Source organism: Piliocolobus tephrosceles, chromosome 8 (assembly GCF_002776525.5).
Source record: "Piliocolobus tephrosceles isolate RC106 chromosome 8, ASM277652v3, whole genome shotgun sequence".
Lineage (NCBI taxonomy): Eukaryota > Metazoa > Chordata > Mammalia > Primates > Cercopithecidae > Piliocolobus > Piliocolobus tephrosceles.
This window is the reverse complement of record NC_045441.1, coordinates 121,755,627-121,768,218: the sequence shown is the minus strand read 5'-3', so window position 1 is coordinate 121,768,218 and position 12,592 is coordinate 121,755,627. Positions and strand designations below refer to the sequence as shown.

General features: G+C 48.4%; 1 protein-coding gene across 1 annotated transcript in view; it reads left to right on the top strand.

The window, feature by feature from the left end:
• Positions 1-343: 343 nt before the first annotated feature.
• The window catches only part of PLXNA4 (plexin A4), a 449,834-nt gene continuing 437,585 nt past the window's right edge, over positions 344-12,592 (top strand). Inside the window, exon 1 of the mRNA XM_023207835.1 lies at positions 344-386. The gene's annotated coding sequence lies outside the window, so the exon portion shown is untranslated. The remainder of the gene's footprint in view (positions 387-12,592) is intronic.

Below are 12,592 nucleotides of genomic sequence, written 5' to 3'. Positions count from 1 at the left end.
GGACGAAGGGGGGCAGCCCCGCGTCGCCACCGCAGCCCCCGAGAGCCGCCGCCGCTGCTCAGACTCCGGGGCTGGGTGGAGGAAAGGGGTGTTCGGAATCGATCCCCATTTTCCGACCTTTTTGTTGGACATTACGCCCACCTTGGACGCCGCAAGAGGAGCTGTCAAGCCCCGCAGGCTCTGATTCGGCGCCCTCCGCGTTCCTGGGTTGCTCCCGGCTTCCCTGTGCCTCGGTGGAGTATTTGCGTTCGGGGCTGGGGCTGGAGGAGGCAGCCACACGCGCGCACACGCACACGTTCAGAGGAGGGCGAGAGGCAGCGGCATAGGCTCCATCTGCAGTGTCAATGCGGCGCTCCCGCTGAAGGAGGGAAACGCGGCGCGTCCAGGTAAGGAGCCGGCCAGCCGGGGAGCGGGGCCGGGCGGGCGGTGAGGGCAGCGCGGTCGGAGAGACCCGGGCCGGGCCAGCCCGGGAGTCTTCGGTGCCCTGGAGCCAGCCCGCGGCACCCGCACACATACACACGCAGGCACACACACAGATCCACACCAGCACACACGGCGCTCGCGCACCTGCCCACGTCCCACCTGGACGCCCGCGGAGGTGCAGCGCCCGGAGCAGGGATTTCCCGGGTGCGTTCTCCTCTCACGCTCCCGGACTCAGACTTTTCTTTCCCGGGACTTTCGGGGTGGGATTCTGTGTATTCCCAGCTCTGCCTCCCACCCGAAGAGGTTGAGGGAGCGATTTTTTAGCTCCCAGCCTCTTTCATCCCTAGCTGGGCTTTAAAACGGGAGAAGTCCTGGGAGGTCTCCGGAGACCCACCCAGTGTCATCGCGGCCCCGTGGCCTTTGGACACCCTGGGATTTCAACGGGAGACAGAACCACAGATACTCGGACGCCTATTTGGAGAGAGTGGTGGCCCAACGCGTGGAGAGGAGGCCACATAGGCGGTTGGGGCTGCAGTTCTGTAGGGCGGCGCATATGGAACAGGCACTGCGTTTCCCCAGTAAGAGGCAGCACAAACGCCTTTCTGAGGCATGGCACTGCTTCCCCGGGAATGCGCCGAGATTTCAGACAGAAAGCGGCTTAAAGCATCGCCGCGTATGTTGCTTGTCTAGGGAAGGTACGGGGGTCAGATCCTCCTTAAAAGGTATGACCTTATTCACAGCCTCAGTCCCTGCTTAGTAACAAGCAGACAGGGTTTGGAGACACAGGACTTGGGTCCCCTCTCACCTCCCTACCCTTCCTTGGCACATGGGGCTGCTTTCCCCCGTGCCTCCGGCTGGCGAACACCTGTCACATGCCTTTCAAGGTGTGTGTCTGAGAAAGATAACTAGAAAGGGGAAGCAGGAGGGGTGTAGTTCTCCAAAAGAGGAGGCTTCTCTCCCTCACGACCGCGGCGGGCGGCGGTGCCCACTGGAGGAGGCAAAGCATTCATGGGTCTGCCAGCTTCCCCCAGAGCCCAGGGCTGCTCCGAGTGTAGAATCACTCCACAGAAGCCCGTTCTTTAAGGTCCTATTTCCCGAAAGCATTTTCATTCTTGTTCTCTCTGGCTGGAGTTTCACAGGCTGCTCGTTTTAACTTTTTCTGGAGGAGGTGGGAAGTGTCTGGGGTTCTAAGAGGCTTTTCCATAGTTCCCTTCTTGGGGTCTAAGAGCAGCTCATTTAGGGTCTCAGTTGTCATAGGGAGAAGAACATGAGCTCCAAAACAAATTTGGAATTGAATATACATGTACAAGCTCCTGCGTTTCTGGAGCTGTCCCTTTGAGGTACCTTTCTGGGCAACCTGATCATATCATTCTCCCCCAGAACTGAATGAGCTTGTACCCTCTGTCCGAGATCATGTGTTCAGAGTATCCCACAAACCCACCAGTGGAGAAAATATGTTAGGAGTCTTCCAGAACATGATGGGAGAGGAGCAAACATTCTTTTGAACAAGGAGGCCTCAGTGCTAGGCTCAGAATTTGGGTTGTTTTTGTAAATCCTGAAGATGGGGGCTGAATGAGAGGGCTTTTTCAGCACCCTGACTCCGCTATTTCCAAACTTTTTTCAGCTCCTGCAAAGGTCTCTGGCTAGGCTGGGGAGAAGCGCAGACGCCCCGGGAGGGAGATTGTATTCCCGCTGTGTGCTGTGTGAGCTGCCCTTTGATTGACTGAAAAGCGTAGATGGAATAAAGCAAATCTCTCACAATGGGGAGACCCCAGTAGGGGGAAGAAACCTTATTTGCTTTTTAAGCATGGTGGGCGTGTGCACACACATACACACCCAAGATATATACCCACATGCATTCTCAGAGTCTGGCTAAACGTGGTCAGCTCCCCCAGCCATGTGTGACAATGTGGTCCACTTCTGTCTTCCCGGCTGTGGAAGAAATGGAACATTTCTCCCCACATGCCCCTTGAGGGTGTGGACAGGTAGGTCCCACCTACGTGTACAGCAGCACATGGTTTGCAATAGAAATAATGAGCTCCAGCAACAGTGGGTGCCTCCCAGGTAAACAGTCCCTCGTGAGACCCGAAAGAGGCAAAGGGGTAGGGTACAGGATCTTCCTGAAATGTCTGCATCTTCCCTGCAGACCTCCACTCCTTTCTCTGCTTTCCTCCCTACCCTCTTTCCTTTCTCATGTATTTGCAGCCTCAGGATCCATCATTTTAATGCAAAGCCAGCAGTCATTATGCTGGTTATAGGCTAAACATCTGGGTTCAAACGATCTCCGCACTTTCTGCACTTAGCATTAGGTACCATTGTGGTTTCTAGGACAAGGCAGGCATTAATTTAACATCTCTGTAAAGCGGAGTATATATCACGTTTTCCTGGCTCTCTTGCCCAGCCCTGGAGCAGGCCATGCTGTCATTCACCCTCTCTGCCACTCTTCTGTGCCCTTCCTTTTAAGTTCTCTGAGGTTTTTCTCACTGGGAAGGGATTCACACTAGAAAAACTCCGGCCATGAATGCTTCTTTTCAGCAGACCCTCCCTCACTGCCTGGTAGATGGTGCTTAAGGCAGCTCTCCTGTGAGCACTAGGCGTGGGTCACCTGCAAGCTGCTCCTTCTTGCCCAGTCACACCCTCCTGGGGCTTTCCTCTGTCCTCCCAGGACTTCACCCTGGATGCCCACCGGGACACTGCAGACATTTCCGGAGGACTCCAAGGCAGTCAACTTGTTTCCTTTCTCCTTCTCTGTGCCTTTCTGTCGCCTGCTGCTGCTACTCCCTGCAGACAGGGAAATCTGCACGGCAGAGTCTGCCTACATACACTTGGCCTGGGGATCCTTTTCATCACAATGAGGGCTGCTGGGAATGAAGTGGGGGCTTTCTAGGTTGGCAGCAGTCCTGAAGTGGGAGAGAGCTAAAGGCGCTGGGTCATTAACCGCTCTTGGTTCTTAGTTATCATCAGGCTTTGATGCAAAGAAATCGCAGCGGATCTCTCTACTTCTAGCCAGCTAGGGGGCATTTCTTAGCTGCTTCTCCCCATCCTCACCTAGAGAAGGCATACGCAGACAATGAACATCAGAGACTTGTTGGAGTGGCTCTGTGGTGGGTTACAAGGGGGCGGCAGCAATACAGAAAACACGACCATGATCTTGGCTGTCATTAGACTATGCAACAGATGTGCCAGTGTCTCTTCTCTTCGTATTTGTGTCTGGTGCTACCCAATGTGAAACTGGCTCAGACCCTGGGCTATTGAGTAGGTTCATTTCCCTCCCTTGACACCTCCCTTCCTCTCCCTCCAACCCCCACTTCTCCGCCCCCACCATTTGCTAATCTACCTCTTGGCTTTGTGCGCACATCCGCCAGCCCATTCGCCCTCAAATTTGCGGCACTCCAAGAAATCAATATAACATGAATTTAACGACAGCTGGATGATTAAGTGTTATTTATATTTAAGAGCGGCATTTTAAAAAGACGTCTCACTAATAAATCAAACGGCTGTTTGGGAGATGCACATGATTAGGATAATTGGCCTATAGGCTCTATTGAGCTATGCTTGGTCCCCACAGGGCCCCGTGGACAGGACGCTGTCTCTTTAAAAGCTGCAAGCTCCACTGCTCCCTCCCGGGACTCCCACCTGATCCCCTCTAGCTGCCCAGACTTTCTCTTTCTTCTTTCACGTTGTCCTCACTGCCCAGGCTGTACCATTCAAGTTGTGGTAGGAAGGTGGAGCCTGTAGGGAGACTGAAGGGGGCTCTGCTGCTAAGTGGTAAGAGATGGATCTTGAAACGAAAGACAGGCAGGGGTCCTGATTCCCACAGCCCAGGCCTGTTCCTGAAGGAGGAGGCTGCTTCCCTGCATCGTATAGAGCAGCCTGGAAGAAAAGCTTCCTAAGTCCCTGTGTAAGTCTGTGTAAGCCCCCACACCCCTGCCCTGTCCTGTGGCATCAGCCTCCCAAGGGAAGAGGCTGTGAGGATATTAGTATTGGTTTCAGTTCTTGTAAAAACAATGGAACGAAAGATGATAATTAATGATGATGGTGGCCAATATTTATTGAGCACTCATTTGGGCTAGGCACCATTTAAGTAGTTTGCCTCATAACAACCCAGATAGGCTGTTACAGTCCCCATTTCCTCCAGGAGGAAACTGAGATGCAGGAGGTTAAAGACTTTGTCCCAGATCACACAGCCACTTAGTGAGGGAGCCAAGTCTCACTTGTGAGCAGTCTGACCTTTCTCCTCATCACTGTGCTGGTTGCCTCCTTAGAATATATGGGTTCACTGTATTGCTGCCCCTTTGGGAGGTTTATGGGTGAGGGCTTGGGAGGAAGTTTAGAATATCTGGTCCTAGTCTCTTGCACTACCTCTGTGATCCCAGGCAAATGTATTTATTCATTGAGCCTCGATTTCCCCATGCATCAAGGGGGATGAGTCTTCTCTTTGGCTGTTGGTAGGTTATAAAATTGCATGGATCATTCTAGCACAGTGCCCAGGTCCTGAGGGTGACTGTCACCTCATTTGGCAATCCCCATTTTCTCCCAGGAAAAAATAAGGAGTGAATGAACGAATTGAGTGAAGTCTCCATGTTTACTTTAGACTCTACAAGGCTCCAATTCTGATAGGAGTCTAGTTCTCCCTGCTGACTGCTTCAAATTGCTAGTATTGTGGAACCAGCACTTTCTCATTTCATCTTTAAAGTAGCTGTGCAAGGTAGGTATTGTTTATTCCCATTTTGATAGCATAGAAACTAAGGCTGAGAAGAGAGTTTAGGTGAGATGTCTAAGGCCCCAGGTTGCTAAGGGATGGATGGTTTTTTCACTCTTGGGCAAAGATTCTTACCATTACACCACTCATGATAGGTGCTTGACATTTGTTCAGTCATGCATTTATTACTCCTAGAGTTTCTGACTTTAGGATCCAGAAGCAGGGAAGAAATCTGTGCCTGGGGACATCATGCCATGCTGGGTGCCTGGATCCTATGGTGGTTGGAGCAGAGACTCATCAGATGTTGGTGCCAATGGACCATGTCGGGGGATAGCCATCCTGTAGCACTTAGAGGAATTTTGATAGGTCCCCATTTGCATGAAGAAAATAATTCAGACCTGAGATGGTGCAGGCTGAGACGAGGCATCAGGAATTATATCCTGATGCCAAAAGGTGTGGGTGCGAATCCCTGAAGGAGCCCATGGGCCTGGTTGGGTTCTGTCCCAATCCAAAGCCAGGGCTAAGCTCAGTCCCTCTGGTCCAAACGTTTTAGGAAAAATCCACAAGTGAGGCACTTTGATTACTTGCTTTTTTTTTTTCTTCTTTTTCTCCAAAAGACAAACTTTTATCCCATGCATTATTTCTTTGACTTCTCTACACTGTGAGGTGAGTGAAGGTTCTGTCCAACTTGAGGTGGCTAGAAGGGGTGTACCTGGAATTTCATCACCTCCCCTCTGAGGCAGCAGCAGGAATGAGTGGATAAAACACTGGCAGGTAATGTCCTGTGCAAACTGAAACCAACAGGTGTTGGCGAGATCTCAGGCATCCTCTCTTTTCCTTCTGAGCTTGGATCTTCCCCTTCCCCTCTATGGTGTGTCCTCCATGAGCCAGGATTCGCAACAGCACATTGGATTTGGGGATGTTTAGTCACTCCAACACAAAACAGATCACTAGCTAAGAGGATAGAGCCTCCTCAGTCAATGCACCGAACATAGCCTCACGAATTCATTCCCAAGGTCTCACAGTGTAGAGCATTTTCATTATGAAGTGCGAGGAGAGAAACAGTTGAGGAAGAGGTCACTGGAAATTTAGGAAAGGAAAACCGTGGCAGTTGAAAGGCTTTCCTGGTCTTTGCTCAAGATCAGTTCCTTATCTGACATACTCACTGATCTCTTCTCGAATGAGCACAGCTGGATTTCCCTTTTGGTAGTGTGAAGGTTCAAACTAGAAGGTGAACCAATCATTCCTTGGCTTTGGCCCAGAGGCCAAGAGGAAAGAAGTAAGCAAGGCATAGCTGGTGGATTGCTTCCGTTCTTGTGGCAGGGTTAGAGAGTGAGAGGAGACAGTAGCAGACTTCAGGATGTGCAACTGAAGAAGCAGCCTGCCTGGAATGTCAGCTAACGTTACTAGACACAGTTGGAGTTCATTTTCTTCCTCTCCATCTCAGACCTGCTTTCCTGAAAGTAATACTTAAAATAGAGCAGAGTTTCCCAAAGTATATGCTGTGGGGGAGCGAAAAGGCATTATATACAAAAAAGTTTCCACAGTCAAATAAGTTTGCAAAACCCTAGGTGTAAAGCAAAGCTGAAGTTACTCCTTGCTGCAGGACTTCTCAGATCCTTTAATACACTCACATGGATTGCGAAATCACAAAAGTAGATATATTGTGTAGTGGACCTGGAATCCACTGAGAAACACTGAACTAAGACAGGCACTTTCCTATGTCTACTCTCAAATGTGAATAAAGAGGTGGCTTCTACAGTGAAAATTTCCACTGAACCTTTGCATTACGTAAACTAAGTACTGGATTCTGGTGATTGTGTAAGCATTAGGTTCTCAAGCAGAATTGTGCCAGGCAGGTAGAGAGTCCACCTCTGGCCTCAGCATTTGCTCAGCCTTCTTTAGAGCCTATCCTGCCCCTTGTCTTTCCAAGGAAAGAGACAGCTACTTAGGCACATGTCCATTTTCTTAGGTTCCTAGATGATTCCAATATGTCCCCTTGCTTAAAAACTACTGTTGTGGAAAAAGCTAGGCTTTGGATACAGATAATGTAGAAAACTCTAACTAAAGCATCTTGGGAAAAATCATTTTATGTTTCAGTTTATTGTTTATAAAATGAGGAGGTTAGTCTAGATTGGTGATTAAACATATTTTAATATGTATGCAGTGAAAGTCTTTGCACCAGTGAAATTTTATATGGAATTCTAATGCACAAAACAGATGCAAGCAGGACTGTTCTTGTCAAATCTATGGAGAGCCTGGGCCTTGCCCCCTCTACCTGTCTGTGCTTCACCCCAGTCACAGCCTGGGTTCCCTAGAAAGTAGAGCTCAAGGCAGAAGCTGTGTGTTACCACTTTATTGAGGGGTCGGGTCCCAGGGAAGCAAAAGTGAAGCAAAGGAGGAGAGGTAGGGAAGGAAGAAGAACAAATAGTGTGTTACCAAGCTGGCCCTGGCTTCCCAGTGAAAAGCAGCTGGTGGCTCAGTCACTCAGGAGGTATCCAGGGAAGCCTGGTGTGAATACTAGATCTCAGAATAGTCTGTGGTGGGGAGGCACAGCCAGCAGTTAATCCACGGGTCCTTCTGGTCTGCTGTAGCTCACTGGTCACAGGTCAGCCCACGAGGCATCAGTCAACTCCTCTCACTTTGGGGTTGGGATACCAGGTCAAGCTAGAGCCTCTGTGGGTCAAGCCCTGGGGCTGGGGCTTCCTTGGCTCTCCCTGCAGTAGGTATGTCAGAGTTACCCCTGCAGGAGCTCAGCCTTTGCCTCTGAAGGAAGAAAAGACAGCAAGAACTTTAGGATCAGAGGAATGGCAGAAAGCATCACTGGGGTCTTTCTTGTCCATTAGATACTGATCCTGTCTTCCTCCCTAAATACATATGCTTGCCTCTAACCACTGATTGATGTGAGCAACTCACTGACTTAGAGATGTGGGTCTGCGTTAGGGCATCTGCCTGAGAGTTGCGGCTCCTAGAGGGTAGGGTCAGCCCCTGCTTGAAGCAGTGTCTGGTTTAATCAAGAGCTCAATTCATGCTTTTTAATAATGGTGAAGAAGCTGCTACTGGCAGTGGCAATGATAACAAGGGGAACTGGAAAATGACTGCAGCTCAGAATTGGGGTGGGGTGGCATGATGTCAGGTGAGACTCTGCAGATTTGGGCAGATACATAAATTGGGAGTCTGGGATAATAGTTTCCATGCAAGGAACATAAAGTTCTTCAGAACAGAGTCAGATGGCAAGACAGGGCAGGGTACTCCAATTAGGAGCCCCAGAATTCACGAGTCTATGTCAACACTAGTAGACTACACTGTGTGTTATCCAATTTAAACCCCAAATAGAAACCGCATGAAGAATGGGTGCCAATCTGATATCTGGAGACTTTTCTAATGTTTTGGGACTTGTTAAACAACAGCAAGCCTTCCACATAGTGGTGTGTGACTATCTCAGGGACAGCACGGCTGCTGGGAAGCAGGGAGAGGTCGTAATGACCTCTGCCACCCCCCTGGTTTTCAGAAATAATGAAAGCATTGAAATATAATGCAACAGGGGACATTTCTGCATAAACTATTTCCTGTAAGTCATTGCCTTTAGCTAGTCCTGCCCCTCATCAACATTTTTTACTACTCCTGTGCTTTGAAGGCCCTTTAGGGTCAGGCTGGGCAGAGGACTGATGGTCATGCTGTGCTTGTGACCTCTTTCCAGCTCTCTTGTCCATTAGATACTGACCCTGTCTTCCTCCCTAAATGCACTTGTCGCTAACCACTGATTGATGTGAGCAACTCACCGACCTAGAGACGTGGGCCTGCATTAGGGTGTCTGCCTGAGAGTTGCAGCTCCCAGAAGGTAGGGTCAGCCCCTGCTTCAAGCAGTTTTTGGTTTAGTCAGTAACTCAATTCATGCTTTTTAATAATGGTGAAGAAGCTGCTACTGGCAGTGGCAATGAAAACAATGGGAATCATGTATTTCCTTATACTTTAGGTTGAGAGGGATCATTTCTTACTTCTTGTATACTCAGTGCCCAACCCAGAGCCCATCTTACTGGAAGCAATGGATAAATATTTGCTGTAAAAATAGAAGGAATAAATGGAGCAGGATAAGGTGGAGAAGAATGACCTTAAACATATCAATACTAGGGAAGTGTGAACCAGGCTAATATGGTGGGTTCTTGCTCTGCAGCAGGGACAGAGCAGGGATCACATCAAGTCAGGCTGACTGGCTATTCCAGAGGATTCAGATGAATCCAGATGGGTGCAGGCTGAGCCCCTCAGTCACCTTCCAGCATCCTGGGTCATAATGGTCAGGGACAGGTAGGTGCAGTGGTCTTGCTCATGGATGCACATGGAATTAAATTATTTCTCTCTGTGCAAAACTCACTATGGGTTTAGGCGCTGATAGATTGGGGGGGCGGGGGGGGGGGGGAAGACCAAGCTGAATTTAGCAGAACATTCCAAAGACTAGTCTATAAAATCCTCCATGGAAAAAACATTCTGTGACCAAGTAAGTTTTGCAAGCATCCTCTCTTTTGTCCTCTTCACGGAGATGCACAAGGGCAAATTAAAGGCGAAGAAGATCTGTTTTTGGGAAACCTATTTATTCTTTGCCCACTGCTTTTCAGGTTATTGGGCCATGGGGATCTATTTATGTGGATATATTCAAGCCTATTGACGTCTCCTGGAAAGAGGGTTCCCTAGAAAGGCATTTTGGGAGATGGTGGCCTTCAACCGGAAGCTTTCAAGTTTTGGTTTACTTCAGAGGTGAAAAAACTGGAAGAATGAATTCACTGTACTGATGAAATAGGGACTTGCAGGGACTTGTGGCTCCAACTTTCAGAGGCACTGCCTGCCTCTTGTCCTTGTCATTTGCTTTTGAGACTCCCAGAAATGACTGCGAATTCTCATAAAACTTTAGCGACCATGGCCTTGCGATCTGCCTTCAGGTGTATATTTCATAAAGAAACCATTTCGAGAAGTGTGAATGCCACTCTGACAGGTTTGTGGACATGTTTCCCACAAGTGGCACTTTTTGGTTGCACATAACAGATCAAGATGGATGTTTGCAAAATATGTGAGTAATGACATTCACCTTCTCAATTTTTTTTTTCTCCAGCTATACTTCTTGAATAAGAGGCTTCAATATAACTGACAAAGATAAATGTTCTTTATCAAATTAACAAAGGAAGCTTGAGTTATTAAGACACATCTCCCTAAACTTTGGATGGTTGAAACAAATTTTCTCTTGGGAAGAGAAAACTTTGCCATCCAAGAAAGGGCTGAGGATTTCTAATTAGACTGTAAATCCATGGTTTCCACCACTGGGTAGTGACCTGGGAGTGAAGTTAGGCATTTCCCATGGAAAGCATTTTCACCACCTGGCATTCATCTAACACAGGTAATGATTGTGTGTGTGTGTGTGTGTGTGTGTGAGAGAGAGAGAGAGAGAGAGTGGGAGTGTGTATGTGGGTTGGGGTAAAAGGGGGTACCCTCTCAGTGGTATTTGGGTTTGAATCACTTGGGGACACTGGTAATTCACGTGCCCAATTATAGGGCCCCCCCATGCTTGGTACAGGCGTGGTCCTCCTTTCCAGAGTGAATAACAGTTGCTAACACACACTAACAAAATTCCCCTGACGCCCATTCATAAAGCATTGCACTGGTGATTCTATCAGCATTAAACAGTTTGGTGACTGAGCTTAGAATTATAGGAATCGGAGAAATGAATTAGCAGTAAATCAAGTCCCAGCTGAGTTCGAACCCAACTGCAGTGAGTTTTAAATTAAAAATATCTTGCTATGATGAAGCAGTTGTAAGTCAAGCACTGGAGCTCTGTCGCTCTTGACTTTGGAGAAGTGTGGCAGCCACCCTTTGAAAGGAAAACCCTGACAACAGCTTGTATTGATTCCCAGCCATGCTGGGAAATTGCCACTTCGTTTCTTCTTCATAAACTGTTGACTTTCATTTTTTTTTCAAAAAAAGGAATCCTATTTGCAGGAATACAGCAGGGCTTTGGGAGGAAGACAGGTGGGAGAGGGCTCAGGCCCACGGGGGACTATTCATGGCATTCTCTTTGGTCCTCAGGAAGAGTTATGCTGAAGGGGAATCTGGGTCTGCGGGTGTCATGTGGTTTGTTTCCCTGCTCGGACCATATGTGATTCTTCTTTCTGGAGGATCTGTACAAAAAACAACAAAGAGAACACTTCAAGGAAGCTGCAAGACTGTCGTGTTGCAGTGACAATTGCGGTATAATAGGAAATCATTTATGTAAGTTACAGTGCCCTCTGAATGGAGCTTGTCAGAAATGTGGCTACGGTCTTTCCAGGCCTATATTTGTTTCTTCCTGCAAAATAATCCTGTGGTTTTCATTTTCAGAGCAATTGAAGAAATATTATGTACTGGCCAGGGAATACAGAAACTGAGCTTCTAATCCTAGGTCTGCTGAATGTCTTTCAGTGAGTGCCCTCTCTGGGCTAGGCCTCAATTTGTCCTCTTTAAAGCCAGGAATAAGCCCTTGCTGTTTCACACCTGCAGCCCAGGAGGTGAGGATGAATGTGGCCTTGCATATTAAAGAGTTGGGTGAGCATCAGAAGAAAGAGTCTATTTACACACAAGGTCAAAGAAAATCAAGACAAAGAGAATGAAAACTGAGCTCAGGCCTCTCATCACACCTTTATCAGCTCCCGTGTGTTTGCTGAGCTGGCGAGGAGGTGTAAGTGATAAAAGCCACATGCAGAGGGTCAGTAAGGAGAATGTAGTAGGGATGGCAGGAGACAGTGGCAGGGGATGGTCAGTGCAGGAGTCCAGAGGCCTGGGTGTCTGGGGAAATCTCTATCCTGGCAGTAGTAGGTTCAATTGGGGACTGCAGAAAAAGAAAAGGGTTTGTAACATCCCTCGATGCCTACATTTCACTAAGCTCCATGCACATATATTTGCATATTTTAGTAAGAGAGGTTGATATGATGTTATGAAATATTTAATCAATTAATTGATCAAGCAATTAGTCAATTCAAGCAATATTTATTGAGTGCCTACTATGTGCTAGGCACTATGTGAGAATTTGTGTAGAGATGAAAGACCTACTTCTGCCAGGAGAGAGTTCATGGCTAGTGTGGCCACAACATATGTGGGAATAGAGAATTTACATGCAATGTGACAGGAAGTGAGATTGGGTCATGAAGAGGGTGCTCTGGGAATAGGAAGAGAGGAACCCATCCAGTTATGAAAAGCAGGACATGAAGAAGGGCTCCTGGAGAAGGAGGAGGAGGAGCAAGAAGAGGGGGAAGAGGAGGAGGAGAAGGAGGAAGAGGAGGAGGGGAAGGAGGAGGAGGAGAAGGAGGAGGGGGAAAAGGAAGAGAAGGAGGATGAGGAGAAGGAGAAGGAGAAGGAGAAGGAGGAGGAGGAGCAAAAGGAGGAGAAGGAGGAGGAGGAGAAAGAGGAGGAGAAGGAGGAGGAGGAGAAGGGGAGGAGGAGAAGGAG